This window comes from Myotis daubentonii, chromosome 12 (genome assembly GCF_963259705.1).
Source record: "Myotis daubentonii chromosome 12, mMyoDau2.1, whole genome shotgun sequence".
Lineage (NCBI taxonomy): Eukaryota > Metazoa > Chordata > Mammalia > Chiroptera > Vespertilionidae > Myotis > Myotis daubentonii.
The window spans coordinates 58,866,956-58,885,907 of NC_081851.1; the positions used below are offsets into that span (position 1 = coordinate 58,866,956).

The 18,952-nt window shown below is 50.0% G+C and overlaps 1 long non-coding RNA gene across 2 annotated transcripts in view; it reads left to right on the forward strand.

The window, feature by feature from the left end:
• Nucleotides 1–53: 53 nt before the first annotated feature.
• The window catches only part of LOC132213436 (uncharacterized), a 117,327-nt gene continuing 98,428 nt past the window's right edge, over nucleotides 54–18,952 (forward strand). The window contains exons 1-2 of one of the 2 annotated variants that reach the window (XR_009447999.1): nucleotides 54–529; nucleotides 2,556–2,659. This is a non-coding gene — a long non-coding RNA (uncharacterized LOC132213436). Of the gene's footprint in view, nucleotides 530–666; nucleotides 915–2,555; nucleotides 2,660–18,952 lie in introns of those variants that run through there. The other variant, XR_009448000.1, reaches the window with a different exon arrangement.

Consider the following 18,952-nt stretch of genomic DNA (forward strand, 5'->3'; position numbering starts at 1 on the left):
CCCGCCGCTTATAAGGCCCGGAGCCGCCCCCGCCTCCGCCCCTCCGCCTGCGCCTCCGCCTCCCGCTCCGGGCCGAGCGTCCTCGGCGCCGCCTCCTCCGGCCTCCCGGCCCGGCCTTCCCCGCTGACTGACAGCAGGACCTCCTCCCGCGGCCGTCCGGGCCTGGGAAGCGGCGCGGAGGCGGCTCGGCCCTGCCCAGCGCGCGGCCCCCGGACTCCGGCGGGGGAGCGGGGGAGCGGGGGAGGGGCCGGCGGCGGCCCGGCGACGCGCGAGGGCTCCCGGCCCAGCGCCAGGGCGGATAACGGGGCCGTGGCTGTGGGATAACGGGACCGGGAGGCGGATAACGGAGCCGGCGGGGCGGGGTGGGAGAGCAGAAAAGGGGCGAGGCCGCGGGTAACGGACTTCGCGGAGCGGATGAGCAGCTGGGGTCGGTCTGGAGATCCGTGTGACCCCAGAGCGCCCTTCCCGGGACCCGGGGCCGGAGGTCTGACGGGGCGCAGGAAATTCCCGGGGGTCCCGCCTCCCGCGGGTGAGGCTGGGGGTGATGGCTCCTGGCCCAAGTCCCGGATTCGAGGGAGGGGTGTTGCGGGGAGGACGCAGAGGGGCTTGCACCTGCGAGCGCGCGTGGGACGGGAACTCTGAGATCAGAGGAATAATCATGTTTTCGGAGACGCACTGCTCAACCTCCTCTCACAAGTCTTTCCGATTTCTCCTTGTCCCTAACCCCTTCTCCCCCTCGGGGATCCCTGCATTCAGACGCGGTCCGCAGCGGATCACGAACCAAATGCATGCTAGTGGTTTCTGCAAAGAGTGCGTTTTTACCCACGGACGTGCGTGGTCCATACCGTCTGTGGAGTGGGTGCGTTGGTGTGTCTGCAGGGGCCACTGTGTCGGAGGCAGGGAGTGTGTACTGTGTAAGTTGGTGCTGGCTCCACCAGAACCTCTGGTCCCTCCTCCTCCCTCCCTGATTGCATCATTAGTGCTAATTGAGGGGCTTTCACACGCCAGTGCATTAGCTGTTTGGAGTGAACTCCCCCCTCCTGGGAGAGATAAGCCGCTGCCCCTCCCCCTCCCGGCCCTCCACCTCCCCATCGCCCTGGAACTGTCCACCCCAGTTCCTCTCACCTTCCTGGGCACCTTCCTGCCTCCCTCTGGTCCCGGACTGATCAATCACATTCCTCCCCCGCAGTGTCAGAGATTGCCTGGAGAGGTGTCAGGGAGGGGGAGGAGGGCCCAGGACCTCCTTCTTAAGGGGGTGTCGGGGAGGGGATATTTTCCTACAGGGGGACCAAAGAAATCTGGTGTTCCTACAGAGCACAGAGTTACTGTCATGAGAGAGAGGACAGAGATTCTTGGACATGGAAGGGCAGAGGAGAGAACTGAGTCCTTGGTCTCCAGCCTGTGATCCCACCGAGGTTGGGGCACCCAACCCCGATTCCTGGGGTCCCAAAGACTCAGAGGGCTGGGGTCCAATCTAATTTAGCAAGCCTGGGGGAGGCAGAATGAGAGAAGCCACGATTCCCCTGAGAACCTTGGGTTTGCTCGAGTCCTGTCTGGTTCAGTTTAGCTGTTCTGCCCTGCACTGGCCCATGGCTGCTGGGTGTGTGTGTGTGGGGGGGGGGGGAGGCTCTGAGCAGATGCCCTCCCCAGCCCTCACACCAGATGTCTCTGGTCTAATTAACTGTGCTGGGAAAACCAACCTGGGTTTGTAAACAGAGCTACTGGCTAAAGTCAGCAGGGAGCAGCAGCAAACAGCAAACATTCCCCTCACACTCAGCTTCAATTCAATCCAGCCCCCTGGGGAAGAGGAGAGAGCCTGGCTGATCAGGAGGCCTCCTGGCCCACAGCTGAGTCAGGGAAAGCCTATCAGCCTCTGTGACCCCAATATGGCTTTTTCCTTACCAGTTCCGGAGGGTCCCCTACTGGGGAGGAAGGGGGATTCTGGGAGGAACAGAGTTGCTATCCCAAGACAGGCTCTGCCCCCCTTTGGATCCATGAGGGGGCTGTTGTGGTGGACAATATTCCTTCCAGAGCTTTCTATAGGGCCTGCGCTGCTCTTGGGTCTTGGAGAGAGAAGCCTCTGACGTGGGTAGGACTTGGCATCGTGGGCCTGTAACTCAGAGTTGGTGAATATAACGCGAACATTGTTAAGTTCGTTACACATCATGTAGGTATTATAATAACATGTTCCAAAATTAGATAATTATTCTTTGCCAAGCTTCAGTGTTTCTGTTATGGTTTCAAAGTTCAATGCACACAGGGGCCTGAGAAACAGGCACAAATGTACGTACAGTGCGCACACATAAGCCCCGGAGCAGCAGCCTTGCACGCAGGAACAAAGGCATTTCAACTCTTTCCTTCTCACACTCACTCTGTCGCCCTCGCCAGCTCTCAGACACACAGACATATACAATCTTTGATGGAAATAGGTTTTTGGCCTCTGAAAAAAAGGACTTAACTTTCTGAATAGATTAGAGTTTCTGAATTGGCAGTTCTTGAGTTCTTAACCAAATTTTGCTCGTTTGCTTTTTTTTTTTTTTTTTTTTGCCACCCAGGGAGAGGAATCATCTTTTGAAAGAATTGAAAAAGACACAAAAACTGCTGCTTCAGGCTCCAGGTCTACAATCTGTCCACCTGCTCCACCCCAAAGAACTGGCAGGTCAGTATCCTGGGCCTCCCAGACCAAAGTCCTCAGGCCAGTGTCCAGCTCAGAGTACTGAGTGCTCTCACTCAGGGCCCAGCAGCCCTCTGACCAGAGGGTCTGTCTGCAATGCGAAGGCTCAGAGCTGCAGACGCATGAGCTTTCCCTGCTCCTCCCTCTGCTTACCACACCCCACCCTGCGCAAAGGCTAACTTAGATAGCAATCCTTGGGAAGGAGCAGATGGCTCCAAAATGCTAAATTTCTTTGGAAATGTCTTTTAGATAAACAATTTCTACATGTTTTGTCAGATCATCCTACGCTGCCTGGATTGTAATACCAACCTTTCAGCAGACCTCTTTTTAATTTTTTAAAATTTTATTTTAGAGAGAGAGGAAGGGAGAGGGATAGAGAAAAAGAAACTTCCGATGAGAGATGTGGATCCGATACCTCCTGCATGCCCCCTACTGGGGATTGAGCCTGAAACCTGGGTAAGTGCCCTGACCAGGGAATGGAACTGGGTACCTCTTGGTTCATGGGTCGACGCTCAAACACTGATCCACACTGGCCGGGCTCATCAGCCCTCTTAATTGTCTACCTTTTACCTCCAGCCTAGGTCTCAAACACTTCTTTTGGAGAACAGTCATCCCTTGGTATTCATGGGGGGATTGGTTCTAGGAATCCGTGAATAGCAAAGTCTGAGGATGCCCAAGTCCCTTAAGTAAAATGGCACAGTATTTGCGTGTAATCTATGCACATTCTCCCATATACATTAAATCATCTCTAGAGTACTTATCATATCTAATATAATGTAAATGTCATATAAGTCGTTGATATACTGTATTGTTTAGGGAAGAATGAAAAAAAAAAAGTCTGCATGTTCAATACAGACACAACTATCATAGGCCTAACTACACAGTACACGTCAGCAACAATGTAATGTTTTCACTCCAACTATTTTCTATCCATGATTGTTTGAATCTGCGGGTGCTGAACCCGCAGATGTGGAGGGCAGACGGTATTACTCTCCAGCCCAGTCACCTGGCGCATAAACTGAACTGAGCCTCAGGCCTCTGTGAGTGGGCCCTGCCCTCCACCCTCTCATTTCCCTGCACAGAGCAGACTCTCGAAGACTGGTACTTGCACTGCCTCCTGACTCACAGCCATCGTTCGCATTCCTTTTTACGTTGCCCTCCCACTTCTTCCTTCCCGAAATGCCCTCTTCTAGCCTTTCCACACACTCTTTGCTGGTTGCTTCTTCAAGGTCTCCCAGGAAGTAGTGCGCTCCAAACAATGCCTCTCCAACTGGGGTGCCTGGCTCCCTGGGACCGTGGAGGTTTATTCTGAGTTCTGTGGATTTATTTCCTTTAAAAGGAAATGTACAAAACTTCTCAGGTCTTGCAAAACTTGGAGTAAACTTGGAGTCAGAGAAACCTGGGTTCAGATCTTATTAGCTGAGTTATGTTGGGCAAGTAGTGTTCGTTTTCTCATTAAGAAGATGAGAGATAATAATAGTACCTACCATATAAAGCTGTCGAGTGGATGATATGCAAAGTTATATAAAGTGCCCGGCACAGGACACACCCTCAGTATGTGTAATCTATTGCTAGTATTAACAATAACATTAAATAAACCCCTGTGATGACATGTTAGGCAACCCAGTTGGCTGTAATGCTGCCTGGAGGCAGAAATGACTTGACTTTCCATCTTGGTTTCCACCGGGCTCTCTCGGTGCCTGGAATTTTTACGTTTTCCCAAATCAGCAAAGCAGCAGTGGATCAGAAGAGGCCTCACTGCCTCCCCCACCCTGCGGTGAGCTGTGGAGGGAAGGTCATGAATCCGGACCTGATTCCTGGTGCCACAGTGACCCAGGGCAGGGAAGGCCTCGGCTGAGAGCTCTGGGGGCCAGAAGCTGGGGGAAGGATCGGATTCAGAAAGGAGGGGGCAGGGAAAGGGGTGGAGCCAGGCAGCCTGCTCCTCAACCCCCACTCCCCTCAGGTAGGAAGTTAAGTGGACGTTTCCAAAATATAAAAAACAGATGATGAAGGTCAGGTTTCCTACACACGGGGGAGTGGGAGCCCTGAGGCAGAGTCCCCAAGAAATGATCTGAGACAGAGATGGGATGAGAGAGAGAGAGAGAGAGAGAGAGAGAGAGAGAGAGAGAGAGAAGACAAGATAGACAAAGATGCAGAAACAGGGAGACAGATAAAACTCCCCGAATCTTGAGAAGGGTCGTCAGACAAACACAGAGCAGAATGCCCTGGCTCAGGAGAGCTCTTTCTACCCGTCTCTGGAAAAGAGCTTAGTTCCTCTTCGTAGGTCTCAAGATGGGAACATGAGCCATTGTGGTTCCATGACCCTGGCAGAGGGTGAGGCCCTCCGGGACCCCAGAAACCAAAAGGCTCTGCAGGCTCCTAGAGCTCTCACTGCCCAGGCTGGTCTCTCCGTCTGTCTTGGCCTCCAGGTCTGTGATCCAGTGTGTCCCTCTCAGTCCCCCTCCACCCTAACCTCCCCGGAGCCTGGCTTTCCCATCCTCCCTCCTCCCTCCTGCTCAGCCTCACCCACCAGCCCAGAGAGATGCTCTATGACAGCTGTTCTGTCTCTCCCTTTCCTGGCTGTCTGAGATGTGTTTCCTGTCTCCTTCACTGTTTCCTCTGATTGGAGGAGCTGGGGGTGGGGTGGGATGGGGCTAAGGAGAGAGAAGGCTGAGAGCCACCTATTTAGAGCCATCACCTGGCATTGGACCTAGCCCAGAATAGACTCTGTCCTAAAGACCCTTTTGGGAAGGGAGAACAGTGAGGGCTGCACTCCTGGGCCTCTGGTCCCCGGGGCCGATGGAGAGCCAGGTAGTTGGCGATTGGATCAAGGGGCGATGGATGGACTCTGGTGGCAGGTGGTGGTGGAGGGGAGGCTTTTGCCTTTGTCCAGAGGCCTTTGCATGGGAGAGGGAAGGGACCTGGAGCATGGGGGCCAGGTGATTGGGTCTGACACATCCCATCTGACCAAGCCAAATGCACCCTGAGTCAATGGGGCAACTTTTCTTCTAGGCCATGGCCAAATAGGAAAAGCTCATTCTTTTTGAGCAGCCTCAGGGCTGTGGTTTGGAAAGCAGAGAGAAGAGAGGATGAAAGAGAGGCTATTGAGTTTGTGCATCTGGTTCTGGACCTTTAGATGGTTGACAATTTTCTCCTCCTTCCCCAGCTGCCCCAGGAGGCTGGCCTGGAGCCAGGTCCAGGAGGAAGGCTGCTCCTTACAATTCAGGAGGCCTTGGCTTGCCTCTGCCCTCAGGAGCTTACCCAAAACCATCAGGGATGAACACAAAGGCGATTACGCAGGGTCTGGGGGTTAGGATGCAGGCAGGAAAGAGCAGGCCCCTCCCTGGAACCCCGATGGAGGACCATCATGTACTGAAAGCCGGCTGTGTGCCAGGAGCTGTCTAACTTTTTGATACAGAGTGTGAGGTCAGTATGATTACACCCGTTTTACAGATGAGGGAATGGAGGCTCATGAGATTAAGAAACCTGTTAAGAAATCTGTCAGATGTCACAGAAACTGTAAGTGGCAGAGTAGACCGCCATGAGTGAGAAAGCAGCGACTCAGGCCCTGATTCAGCTCTTCTCTTAGCTCTTTGTTGGTCTAGGAAAAAATAAAAAAAAAATCCCAGTCAAAGGGAAAGACAGAGATGCGAAGAAATGCCACCAGTGGGAACCAAGATAGAAGTGTATTAAAGGTTATTTTTGCCTCTAAGCAACAAAGTTTGGTCATAAAGATTTATTATTTTATTGTTCTTAATAACACTAATGATAGAGCACGCTTATTAAATGCCTTTCATCATCATTTAATCCACTTAATACTTCTAGCAGATAAATACTGTTATTATCTCCAATTTTCAAGATGAGAAAATTGACGTGGAGAGGTTAGGTAACTGTGGCAGAGCTGGATTTGGACGCAGATGCCTCTGACATCAGAGCCTGTGTTCTGCCATGGTCTGTCCTGCCGCCTGTAGTTTATGGGCTGGGCTGATCTCAGCTATAAAAACCCCAAGGTCAGTCTTTCCAAGCCCAGCACTGCAATCTGGCTTCAAAGAGGGGGGTCTGATGATGGTTGAGTCTTTGAGGACAGGCCCTGCAGGGGGCGGGGGCAGTGGGAAGAGAAGGAGGGAAGGAGGGGCAGTGGGGAGACCGCCACCACCACCAAGGGAAAACCACAGACTCAGGAGCTGAGACTAAACCCGTATGAAGTGTTTTTCAGACCCCAGCAGACCCTGCAAACCATTCCTTCTTTTCCTTTCACTGTGGGGGGAGGGGGAGTGAAGGAGGAGGGAACAGATGAGGAGGGATGGTTTACAAAGGGTTAACGAGACTGGGAGTCTGCATGGAATGAAAATAATTATTTGAAAAATTCCAAAAAGTACAAAAAAGGAAGTAAAAATTACACAAAATCCCTCCATTAAAAGAGATTATATATCATAAGATGTGAAAGCCACCTTGCCTGCCCCTCCAACCCCACCTGCAGAGGTAACCACTGCGAAGGATTTACCGTGTAAAGGCTCTCTAAGATGCCCATGAATTCATCATGTCCTCCCCCGACGAGCTTCCCTTGGTGACTGTCTCATTTCTGCACCAGCAGGCTCCAAGGCACCTCAGAGTCTCTTTGATGCTTCCAGACTCAAATTCAAGTCCTGTGCGTTTAAAAAACTGCCTCTGGGGTTTGCTCCTTTATGTTCTCACTGCCATCCTCCCCAGTCCGGGCTCTTGCTCTCACATCTGGTCTGTTGATTGGGTCCCCTCCGTGCTCTTCTCCCACCTCAAAGCATGTATGGGCACCAGATTCATCTGCCAAGAACACTGCTTCCAACACATCGTTTTCCTGTTCTAAAACCTTTGATGATTCCTCGTCATTTGGAGAATAATTTAGCTTGGCATTTCACGTCGGTCACAACCTACCCGCTCCGTTCTTGTACCCACAAGTGCTTCCTGGCTCTGTGTTTTAGCCTGGCTGGCTGCTTCCCCAATCTTGGAGCATTCTCTGCTGCTCCTTCCTTTCCTCACCCGTCCAAAGCTTGCCCATCCTTCAAGGACCTTCTCCAGACTTTTTTTTCCCCTCCAGAAAGCCTTCCCTGACTGCTTTCGTTCACATCCTCTGTTCCTTCCCCAAATGCCTGAAAACAAGGCTGTACTTCATGGTTAGAGAGTCCCCTGGTTGGAAGAGATGTGGGGTCTTACCACAGAATGGTAGTTCCCAGCCTGGAGCCCAAAGATGTATTAGAAAGGGGGGAGCTACGTCAACATTCCAGAAAGCCTGTAGGAAAGGATACAAATTTCACGATAAGTTTGCCCCATCAAGAAGAACATTGATGTTCTTTGCTGTGGCCAGAATTATATCATGCACTGAGTCTCTTCTGTTCATAAATGACATCGGTGATGTTTTAAAAATGAAAATGGTGGTGGTGGTGGTGGGGAATTATGTTATATAAGTGTACCCTGGTAGGCAAACTCTTTTAACGAATCTAGGGTTTGTGGGGCAGCAGAATGAATAAAAGAAATCCTTGATGATGAAAAAGTTATCGATCCTGTCCATTCTCCTGACCAAAGTAGAACTCTTCTCTGCCATTCAGATAACTCACTCATCCCATCCCCCACCCTTGTGAGTGGCAAACGCACTTTCTCACAGGTTGCCAAGACCTTAGTTGATTGTAGCAAATCTACACTGTTTTCCTCAAGACAGCTCTTCAAGTATCCTATATAATAAAAGCCCAGCGACCATAATGGTGTGACGACCAGAACGACTGCTCAACCAGTGGCTATGAGGTGCATTGACCACCTCTTGGTCCCACCCCCAGCCCGCAGGCTCCTATCAATCACCAGATGGTGAATGGGGAACCCGGATGGGTGGCGGCGGTGGAGCGGGACTGGGGACTGACAAGGGGAACCAGGGTGGCTGGCGGCGGGGCAGTACTGAGGACTGGCGAGTGGATGGAAGGCAGACCTCTTGGTCCCTCCCCTTGGCCTGCAGGCTCTGATTGATCGTCAGATGGTGAATGGGGAACCAGGGTGGGTGGTGGTGTGGGACTGGGGACTGGCAAGCGGGCAGAAGATGGCCCTGATTGCAGGCTAGGACTAGGGACCCTACCCGTGCATGATTTTGTGCGCTGGGCCTCTAGTTTGAAAATAAAATCTTCATTGGTTTCTGGCTTCCTAAAGGCCAAAGACAAAACCTTCCATGTTCTCTGAGGCCCCACATACTATAGCCTTGTCTACCCCTTCACCGTGCTGTCTCCTTTTCTTTGCTCTAGAGCAGTGGTCAGCAAACTGCGGCCCCTTGAGTGTGGCTCTTCCATAAAATACCACGTGCAGGCGTGCACGTACAGTGCGATTGAAACTTTGTGGCCACACTCAAGGGGCCAAGGAGCCACATGTGGCTTGCGAGCCGCAGTTTGCCGACCACTGCTCTAGACCACTGTTCCTCATTTGCACCTTGCTCTCTTTCCCTACTTACTTTTCCCTCTGCTTGAAACTCTCTTGTCTCCCCTCTTTGCCTAGTTATTCCACTCATCCTTAGAGTTCAGTTCCTAAGAAACCTCTTCAAGGTAGTCTTTTCTGATCACTCCCAGTCTGGGTTCTTGCAGCAATATGTACCTATCCATTGCAATACTCGTTGTGGCTGTAATTTCTCTCCTTGTATCACTTGATTGAAGTTTGTCTACTCTTGACTATATACTCCATAAAAGCAAGGCCTTGTTTGATTTTTGCTCCCAATATGTCCCCACCACCTAGCACAGTGACAAGGTCTATAAGCAATTAGTTAATATGGACTAATATTGTTATTTTCTGTTTCACAAGAATGTTAGAAAGAGTAAATGTATGCACTGGCATTTTGTCAGCTCTGAATCAGCGCCTATATAATTTTAGTTGTGATTACTATTACTGTTTCTTCAGTTACAGTTTGATCTCCTAGATGCATTCAGATGTATATCCCTCATGCCTTCCTTTCACTGGGTACCCCCTTCTCGTGGTAATGAATGACCTGGTATACAGACTGAGCTTTTCCACCTCACCCACCTCTCTTTTTCTGTTTTGAATTAAAAAATAATCTGACTAAATGAACTTCCTTCTAAATGTTCAATCTTTCCCCTCCTCTTATTCCTTCCTTCCCTTTTCATCCTACTTTTATTGGGCACCTACTCTGTGCTAGACATCAAGCACATAACCAGGGACACAAAGATGGATGATGGAGCCTCTGTCCTGAGGTAGTTCTTGAAGTATTCTTGATGTGAGAGGGTCCCCTGGGCCTCTGCTCAGGTGATGCTCTTCTGATTGTTTAGTCATTTGATAATGCTCCTCCCAAAGTGGGGACCCAGGATCTTGGCTCGCTCTCTGTGTATTTAAGTCTTAGCTCAGATGTCATCTCATCAGACAGACCTACTCTCTCCACATCACTCTGTTTGTCCTCAGAGCACTTACCATTGTCTGACATGACTTACACTTTTACTTGTTTGTGGTTAGTCTCCCCTCATTAGAATGCAAGCACCACAAGGGCAGGGTCTTCGTTTTGTTCACTGCTGTATATTTAAAGCTCCAAGTGGTGGCAGCATACAGTAGGTACTCAGTAAATCATTGTGGAAGAACTAAATGTGACATTCCCGAGACTTTCTGCCAACTCAAGCTGAGCACTTCCCCTCCTATGGTTTGGACACCATACCTCTAGTGATGGGCTTGTCCTCTGACATTTTTCAGGAATATCAGCTTTGTGCCAGAGGCTAAGTAACAAATGTCTCCTCATCAGCAGAAAAAAAATTCTTTTCTTCCTCTTAACCAATCCCAGCCTCTGTATCATGAGTCTGACTTCTTGCTTCCTGCAACTGTGAGCCGAACTGCTCCCCAGAACTTACCTGTCTTGTGTCTCATTCCTTCAGGGCTTTATTTTGTGACTTTAAAGGTGACAGTCAGTTAATCCATTAACAGAATTCTGCTAATGTGCTAACGAGAGAGGGTAAAAAAAAAAAAAAAAAAAAATGAAAGGCTCCCCGCTCCCTCCCTTCTGACTCAGGTAACATCTGTGCATTTAACAGGGCCCTTCTGGAGACAATTAAATAAATGCTTTATTGAAACAATAAAATTAATAGGGGTCTCATGGAACTCAATGAAAGGTTTTTAAAAATTAACTTCATTGTTTTTTAAGCTTCAAATTAAGCTTTGCTAGGCAAGGGGGTGGGCAGGCCAAATTTTTATTAAAGCAGGTCCCTGCTCACAAGGCCACCCTTGTGGGGATTGAGATCCCAAGCCCGGGCTTTTCCTGCGGAAAGGCCATTGCTGCTATTCGGAGGCCTGGCTGTAAGGGGCTCCCCCCCGTTGGAGGCGAGGCTTTTCTAAACCATAGGACTGGTTCTGTTCCTGGGACTCTGTGACCTCAGAAATTTACTAACTCCGGGCTTCATGAGATTAGGATGCCCTAGGTCAGGTGTCCCATCAAAGGAAATGTCATGATGACATTTGTCATGTTGAATGAAACAATGAACAGTGGGAACACTCATTCTGCCAGGAAGTGGGGGAGAGGGCATTTGTCTGGTTCTGTTTGTCTGGATCCAGGCCCATCCGCCCCACCGTATTGCCTCACAACCCCTGGCCCGGCCTTGTGACCCGTGGTCACCCATTTCTCCCTAGGAACCATTTTCAGCCTCAAGAAAGGCCTAAGAAGTCAGAGTTTGTCAAATTAGAACCTGAGGCCAGAGTTTTGGGAAAACTTATGGGTGGTTCTGCTGGTGGGGGCTGGGAGCAGCTGTGAGGTGGGACCAGGGGACTTCCTCAGGAAGGGTTTGTCCAGTTTAGAGGGTGATGAGACCCTGGATGGGGAAATTCTTGTGGAAGATGTGGTTCTCTGTCCGGACGGATGGAGCTGGCATAAGACTGTCTTCAGGACTCCTCATTATTCCTATCAAGGTAGCACATTGATTCAAACCATCTGTGGGCTTGTGAGGTCTGATTAGACTTGGCGTTTCCAACCCTGGGCTCCCGACTTACGCCCTATGTGAGTGTGAGGAGCAGGCTGGAGGTGCGGTTGAGGTCCGGGGTGGACCCTTCTCTTTGAGGCCCAGATTCCTTGCCCCCAGTGACTCAGGGCACATGCAGCTCCAGGCCCCTTCCTCCCCTCACCTGGGCTGCCAACAGGCATTGGGAAGGGTCCTGAGCTGAAAGTCAGAAGGTTTCTGCTCCCAGCTCTACCCTTAACTAGTGGTGTGACTTGGAGGAAGTTATTAGTCTTTCCAGGCCTCAGTTTTTTCATCTGCAAAATGGGGATAATGATACCTGCTGTGGTTGTTTTGAGGATCAAATGGGGCACAGGTGTGAATCACTTTGAAGTGCATGAAAAAAAAGTAGTATGAAAGTTGTTGTTTTCATGTTGGTGTTCCCCATCTGAGGGAACAGGGCTTTCTTGCCCTGGAGTTGCCATCCTCTGAGTACTGGGTTCAAGGCATCTTTGGGCTCTGGAAGGGGAAATGAAACTTTGGGGGCAGGGCTTTGTTTATTAACTCCTCTAGAGGGCTTCTACTTTCTCCCCTTGCCCCCAACACCCTCCTACTCTTCCAGAATGGAGATCTTGGAAGTGTCTTTGTTCCCACTCTTTTATCCCCGTATATCTATTCTGTCAACACATCTTAGTCCTTTCTTTGAAATCTATCCCTCACCTTTTCTTTCCCTGTCCCACTGCCATCACCTTAGTCTAAGCCATCATTACCTGGGTTTCCTCAGAAGCGCCCCAACTGGTCTCCCTGCCTTTGTTCTTCCTCCCTTCCATGCCTTCCTGAACAGAGCTGCCAACGGCCACTCCCCTGCTCAGGAAAGCCCAATGGTTTTCTAATTGTCTCATCAAGTCTATTTCCCCTGTGTGCTTCAAAGTCTTCCACTCCTCTGTTACATCTGCTCTAGGCAGCTTGGTTCCTTGTATTCCCCCCGCCCCCAGCCCCACTGCCCCCACACCCTCCTTTACAACCAGACCCACTTTCCACTGTCCTCCAAAAATGTGTCCATTCCCATTTCTGTGCCTTTGCAAAGGCCACTCACTCACCTGCTTGGAGTGGAAATACTCTCTTCTTCCTCTCTGTCAATTCTCTTCAATCTGCAGCATTCAACTCAAGTTCCTAGATACACCCCCAGAACGTTCTTAAGAGGTTGTCTATGGACTATCTCCTCACTCTAAATTCTTCTTGCTTTTATTGGTAGTATTGATTTAATATCAATTATCTTTCATTTCTTGTCCTCCTGCTCTGCTTTCCTTACCTAGATGATAAACTCCTTGAGGGTTGGGACCCTTTCTTCTATCTTTCCTGTAAAGTCTTGGTTGATTAAGGTGGACAAAGAGGCCTGGTTTGGTGGGTGGAGACTGTATAGAGATGCTCTATTCTCCATAGAGATTTTGTGTCCCCTCCCCTCCTCCCCCAACTCCTGTTCTTCAAAATCCCCTCTTCCCATGTCTTCATCCATCAGTAATAAAGCAGGAACAATAGGGGTTTCTTTCTAATTAAAGGAAGCAGTTAGTGTTTCCACTTCAAAGCCCTGAGAGAGAAGACTTTTGTTCCTCAGGCCTGGGAGCTCTGGGAGCCTGGTTGGGTGGGGAGGTAGCGCTTCAGGCCCAGCCAAGCATTAAGCTCATGAACCTGAGATTCCCCCCGTTTGCAGGCTGAGAAGCTCAAATTTAAAACAACAATGTAATTTGGTAACTTCGGCTCTGATAAAACAGTTGGGGGAATTTCTTCTCTCCTAGCGTCTGAAGCCAGTGTTATTACAGGTGTGTGTTTGTCTCTCCCACACCCTACCCGGCCCCTGTTGCCTCACCACACACAGCACACACACACACACACACACACACACACACACACACACACACACGCCACACCACACTCACACTTACGTTGGACTCACAAAGAGGACATGGTGCTTGCTTAGTGGGTACATCCCCTCCCCCTGTTTCCAGGGCAATTTGGCCTGTACTGTCCCACATACCCGGTTACTCACACATATCATCTCTGCACCTTTAAATGCTCAGGAACAAGGCACTCTGGCTTGAGAACTATTCTCTATTGAGCTGTCAGTCAGCTTGGCAGAGAGGTGGTCTCTTCATTTGACATACACCAGCCACAGACTGATCCTCTACACTAGACCCAGATTGATTCCCATCCTCATTATAAACTGGCCACTCCCTCTGACCACAGACTGAGACCCCAAAGTAATCATAGACTGAACGTAGCTGTAGTCAAAGGCTGAAGCTCCAAAGTGGCCACAGAGTGTGCCTTAACAGTAGATCCAATAAAGAGCACAGAGTAGGTCTCTGTTCTAACAAATCATCTCTCAAAATTGATCCATTGATATAAAAGGCGGAAAGAGAGTTTTTGGCTTACTTCCTCTGGTGAAACTCTGTAGAGCCCACAACAACCATCCATCCATCCATCCATCCATCCATCCATCCATCTATCCTATACGGAGCACCTATTCTTTGCCATATAGTGGTCAGCAAGGCTAAATATAGACTCTGTCCTCAAACATCTCAGTGTTGGAGTAATAGCACAGGTTTTGGCATTTTATGATCCTGTGTTCAAATTCCCCCTCCTTGATGTACTAAGTGGGTCATTTTGGACAAGTTACTTAACCTCTCCAAGTCTCAACTTTCTCATGGGTAAATTGGGGATAATAATTAATAATAATAATAACCTCTAGGGATGTTAAAAAGATTAAATGAGGTTATCTATCAAGTGCTAACATAGTGCCTGGCACAAAGAACATGTTCAATAAATAATAACGATCATTCATTTAGTTATTATTCATTCTGGTGGACATATAGACAGACATACCTAAAATGACAAAACAGCGTAAGAACTGTCCTGGTTACAAGTACCAGGGGAGCCAAGAGGAGACTGGGTCTGCTGGGGTTGTCAGGGAAAGCTTATGTGAAGGTGGAGGTTGGGTAGAGGCTTGAGGGGGTAGGAGTTTGCTTGGTTAACCAGGCCTGTTGTGTCCAAGAGGAGGAAATGACATGCATGTTCCACTGGGGTCAAGAATAGCATCCCCCTGCAACCATGGATGGTATATTCTCATGACACCAATTAATCAACTCATGCCACTAACTGATAAAGGTGAGAATGCTCTAAGCATCCAGGAGTGTCTCCAAGGGCATTTGATGATGCTGGTGGATGGTGGATGGTGATGGTGACACAGTGCACAGTGCTGTGGTCGTGGTAAAGCGATAGTTTGATTAAGTAATGGATGACTGAGGTCTTCTGGCTATGCACCTTGCCCCTGCTCTAACCGTGCCTTCCAGATGCCACCCGCCTCTCCCCCTTCCCTTCACCTCACTGCTTGCTTTCCTCATCCCCCAAGGCCCTTGGGTTCGAGGTCTAATCTGGCTGTTTCCGCACACGCACACGTGATGCCGCCAGCGTGGGGCATGGCCGCCCTGCTGCGGCCTTGCTTGCTCCCCTGATTATTTCTTCTTAATTGAGCGTAAAGAATGTGAGGAATGTGGAGTAGACCGCAGGAGGAGGGCTGCTGCAGCCCCCACCATGATGCTGGATTCTAGGCTCTGGATGGGAGAACTGCAGATGGCTGCTGAACCCCACATAGTGTGTCATTTCTGGTGCCCCCACCCCACCCCGCAATGGTGGGCTCACTTCTCCAACTGTTGATCAGTCCCTTCTCTGCACTGGGGCTTTCTTTTCTCTCCTTTCTGCACAAGGAATTTCACTTTGTAAAACTGGCCAGGATTTCCCCTCTTCCTGGGAGTCTGCCTTGATTACAAGCCCTCTGACATTGATAATCCTTAGCTACCTATAATTCCAGGTGGAACTCAAAAAGCTATTCACTCTTCTCTGGTGGAGGAGGGGAAGCAATGCTTCTGGCTGCTCCTTGGTCTTGTTTGGCTACTGGGAACCCTGTGCCTGAGCTATGGGAAGATGAGCTCAGGTGTGAAGCCACGAAGGCAGCCAGGTGAGTCACAGCTGCAGTGTGACTGTGAGGCCCGAAGGGAAGTGCTTGCATCTCCTCTGTCACTTTCTTCTGCTCACTCAGGGCCCAGCCTCCCGCCTTCTCAGGCGGAGTGTGACTGGGACGAGGAAGCTCAGGTGGAGGACTCAGACCTGGGTTCAGGTGCTGGCCCTGTCCTGCCATCTAGTAGCTGTGCGACCGCAGGTGAATTTGTTTATCTTGTCTGAGGCCGGTCCCTTATGAGTGAGAGGATGGTGGCATTTCCACACGTGTGGGTTGTGAAGATGAAATTAGATGTGCTAAATAAAGCATGTGAAGCATGTACTAGGCACTCAGGAAGCATTAGTTTGGCTCTTTGGAGGAGACTGGAAGAAGAGGGTGAATTTTGTAAAAGAGGTCTTATTTCCTGCAGTAAATGCAGTAGGCCATCCCTAGAGATCATCGAAGGAACAGCATGATGCTGAGAAACCCAGTCCGAGGACTGCCACCCAGATCCTGGAGCTGAGCTCTGCTAAAGAGAAGTACGGGCTCAGGGCTGGGGGTGGGGGAAGATCTGGCCATCCCAGGGCTGTGGCTCTGGCTCCTGAAGAGAGGACAGAGATAGCTGTCTTCTTCCACCTCTCCTCCCCTGGGCCATGACCAAAGACAATGACCGATTCGGCAGTGGGTGGAGTACGGGGTGTATTTAAAGAAAACATCCTGTCCAGGAGAGATGTTCTGTGTTGAGCTAGCTAATCCTCCTAGAATAGCTGCGTGTGGGCCGGCCTTCTTATTTTCACAAACAGGACGGGGACGGGGATGGGGGCTGGCTGGAGTGCAGGCCAAGCTCACCCGGAGGCGGGACCGGGCAAGGAAGGCCTCCTTGGACTGGTCCCACAGACTCCTGACCGCCTTCAGCCTCCTGCCTCTCCGCTCATTGGTAGGCAGTGGCCTGGGGTGCTGTGTCTGAGAGTGAACAGCAAGGCTGAGCATGCACTGATTATGTTCTGCAATTTCTGGAAAGTTCCTGCTGTTGGCGATTTGCAAACTTCTCTCGAGATGAAAATTTAAAACAAAGTGGGAAGTAAATGGGCCTCATGAGGGATGGCGCAGGGAGCTTTATCATTGGGGGTGTTTATGTGCAGGGGCCCCTGAGCAGGGCCGGGGGCTCCTTCATCTTTACGGCATCCTGAATGCCGGCTATTAGTGGGACTTAGGAGAGAGGCTGACCTGCTGAGCTGACACTGACATTTCCTGGAAGGAGAGGCAGCATGGCTGCCCTCCCGTCTGTGGCAGGAGGTGCCCAAGGTGAACCCCTGGTCCCAATGAAGCTGATTCGGTGGTTGGAGGCTGAGCTGGGGAAGGGCAGCAGGAGTTGCAGGAGAGTGCAGAATGAGGGGAATTAGGCCTGGAGCAGATGAGGATGAAATATTCATTTGCAGAAATCTATCTTCCTCAGAATCAGACTGAGCCTTTTCATGAAGTCAGAGGCTAGACCTCTCTCTGCCTCAGAGCTGCACCCCTCCTAGAGCCCAGAAAGCAGTTCTGTGCATTGTTCCCCCAGCCCCATCCCCATCTGGGCCTACATTCCTGTGTGCAGCCCCAGCAGCCTGGCGGCCATGGCCAAGCCACATCTGGGGCTTTCATGGTCACATCTGCACTTGCCCCTCTTAGTGCCGATTATTTCTATTCTGACTTTTATCTGCATCTGTGGAATCAGGAGGGGGTCTTTGGATGGTGGGTTCCCAGCCCCAGGAGCTGTCAGTTTGCAGGGGAGGGTTGGGGAGGACTCCATGTCACCCAGCCCAGAGGAGCTGTTGAGATAGGCTTTAGTTGCAGGCATGAGCTCCTATTCTCTGCAGGCACATAGATTCCTGGCTCTTTGGTTCCAGGAAGAGACAGCTGGGAGCGATCCTGGCAGAGCCTCACACCTCCCTCCCCAGGCCCTTTCCCTTCCCCAGTCCTACTCTGCCTATGCCACATGTCCCTTCTCCTCCAGAAGCTAATTATACTTATTACTGTTACTCACTCTAAATTATGTCTCCCAAATGACAAAGGGGAATGATGGCAGAAGAAAAAGAACACTCATGTTGTATATGAGAGGGAGATAAATGTGGGGGATGGGAGAAGAGAGAGAAGATGGGACCGAGCACAGGTTCCGTCAGTGAGCCACCATGAGCTACGTCAGGGGTCCCTGGTCTGGTTTGGAAAGGCACCAGCTAATGTCAACATGTAATGAGCAAGGGTTGTGTGGCCAAGACGCTTCTCATTTATAGGCTTAAAGTATCCATGAGAGGACTTTTCTGGCTTTTAAGCCAAAGTACCTTGGCCAGAGACTGGATCTCTCAGCTGGCCTTCTGATCTGGCATCTTTGTCGCCAGAGTTCCCTGGTTGGGACATCTTCTCAAGACTGATTGAGAATGGTGGTGGTAGAGGTGAGGTGCATTGAGCATTTCTTGATGTGGTCCTTCATAGTTGGACAGACACCTGGCCATAAAAACCCTGACACACCCAACTGGTGTGTCTTAGTGGTTGAGCGTTGACCTGTTAACCAGGAGGTCATAGTTCAATATCTGGTCAGGCATGTGTCCAAGTTGTGGGCTCAATCCCTAGTATGGGGTGTGTAGGAGGCAGCCGATCAATGATTCTCTCTCATCATTGATGTTTCTATCTCTCTCTCCCCCCTTCCTCTCTTTGAAATAAATAAAAAAATATATTTTAAAAAAACACATAACAACAGAAAGACCCTGACACAGCAACTAACCCAGGAACAAATAGAGGACTCCAGGGAGCCAGTACCTCCCCTTTGGTCTGGCCAGACCTGCTGATGTTCTGGGAACTTTGTAGGCCAGTGTCCCTCTGCATGAGGTCCTTTAGAATGAAGTATATCCCTCATTTGCTTCCCCCATAGGACTAACACAAAATACAAGGTTTGGGGCAGAGAAAGGTCCTAATGGGACAGTGGGTGAGTGTATGCACAAGCCCATCTGTAAGTGTGTGTGTGTGTGTGTGTGTGTGTGTGTGATATAAACCACTAAGCTTAGAACAGTGGTTCTCAACCTTCCTAATGCCGCAACCCTTTAATACAGTTCCTCATGTTGTGGTGACCCCCAACCATAAAATTATTTTCTTTGCTACTTCATAACTAATGTTGCTACTGTTATGAATCATAATGTAAATATCTGATATGCAGGATGTATTTTCATTGTTACAATTTTAACATAATTAAAGCATAGTGATTAATCACAAAAACAATATGTAATTATATATTTAATATATGTTTTCCGATGGTCTTAGGCGATCCCTGTGAAAGGGTCATTCGGCCCCCAAAGGGGTCGCGACCCACAGGTTGAGAGCCGC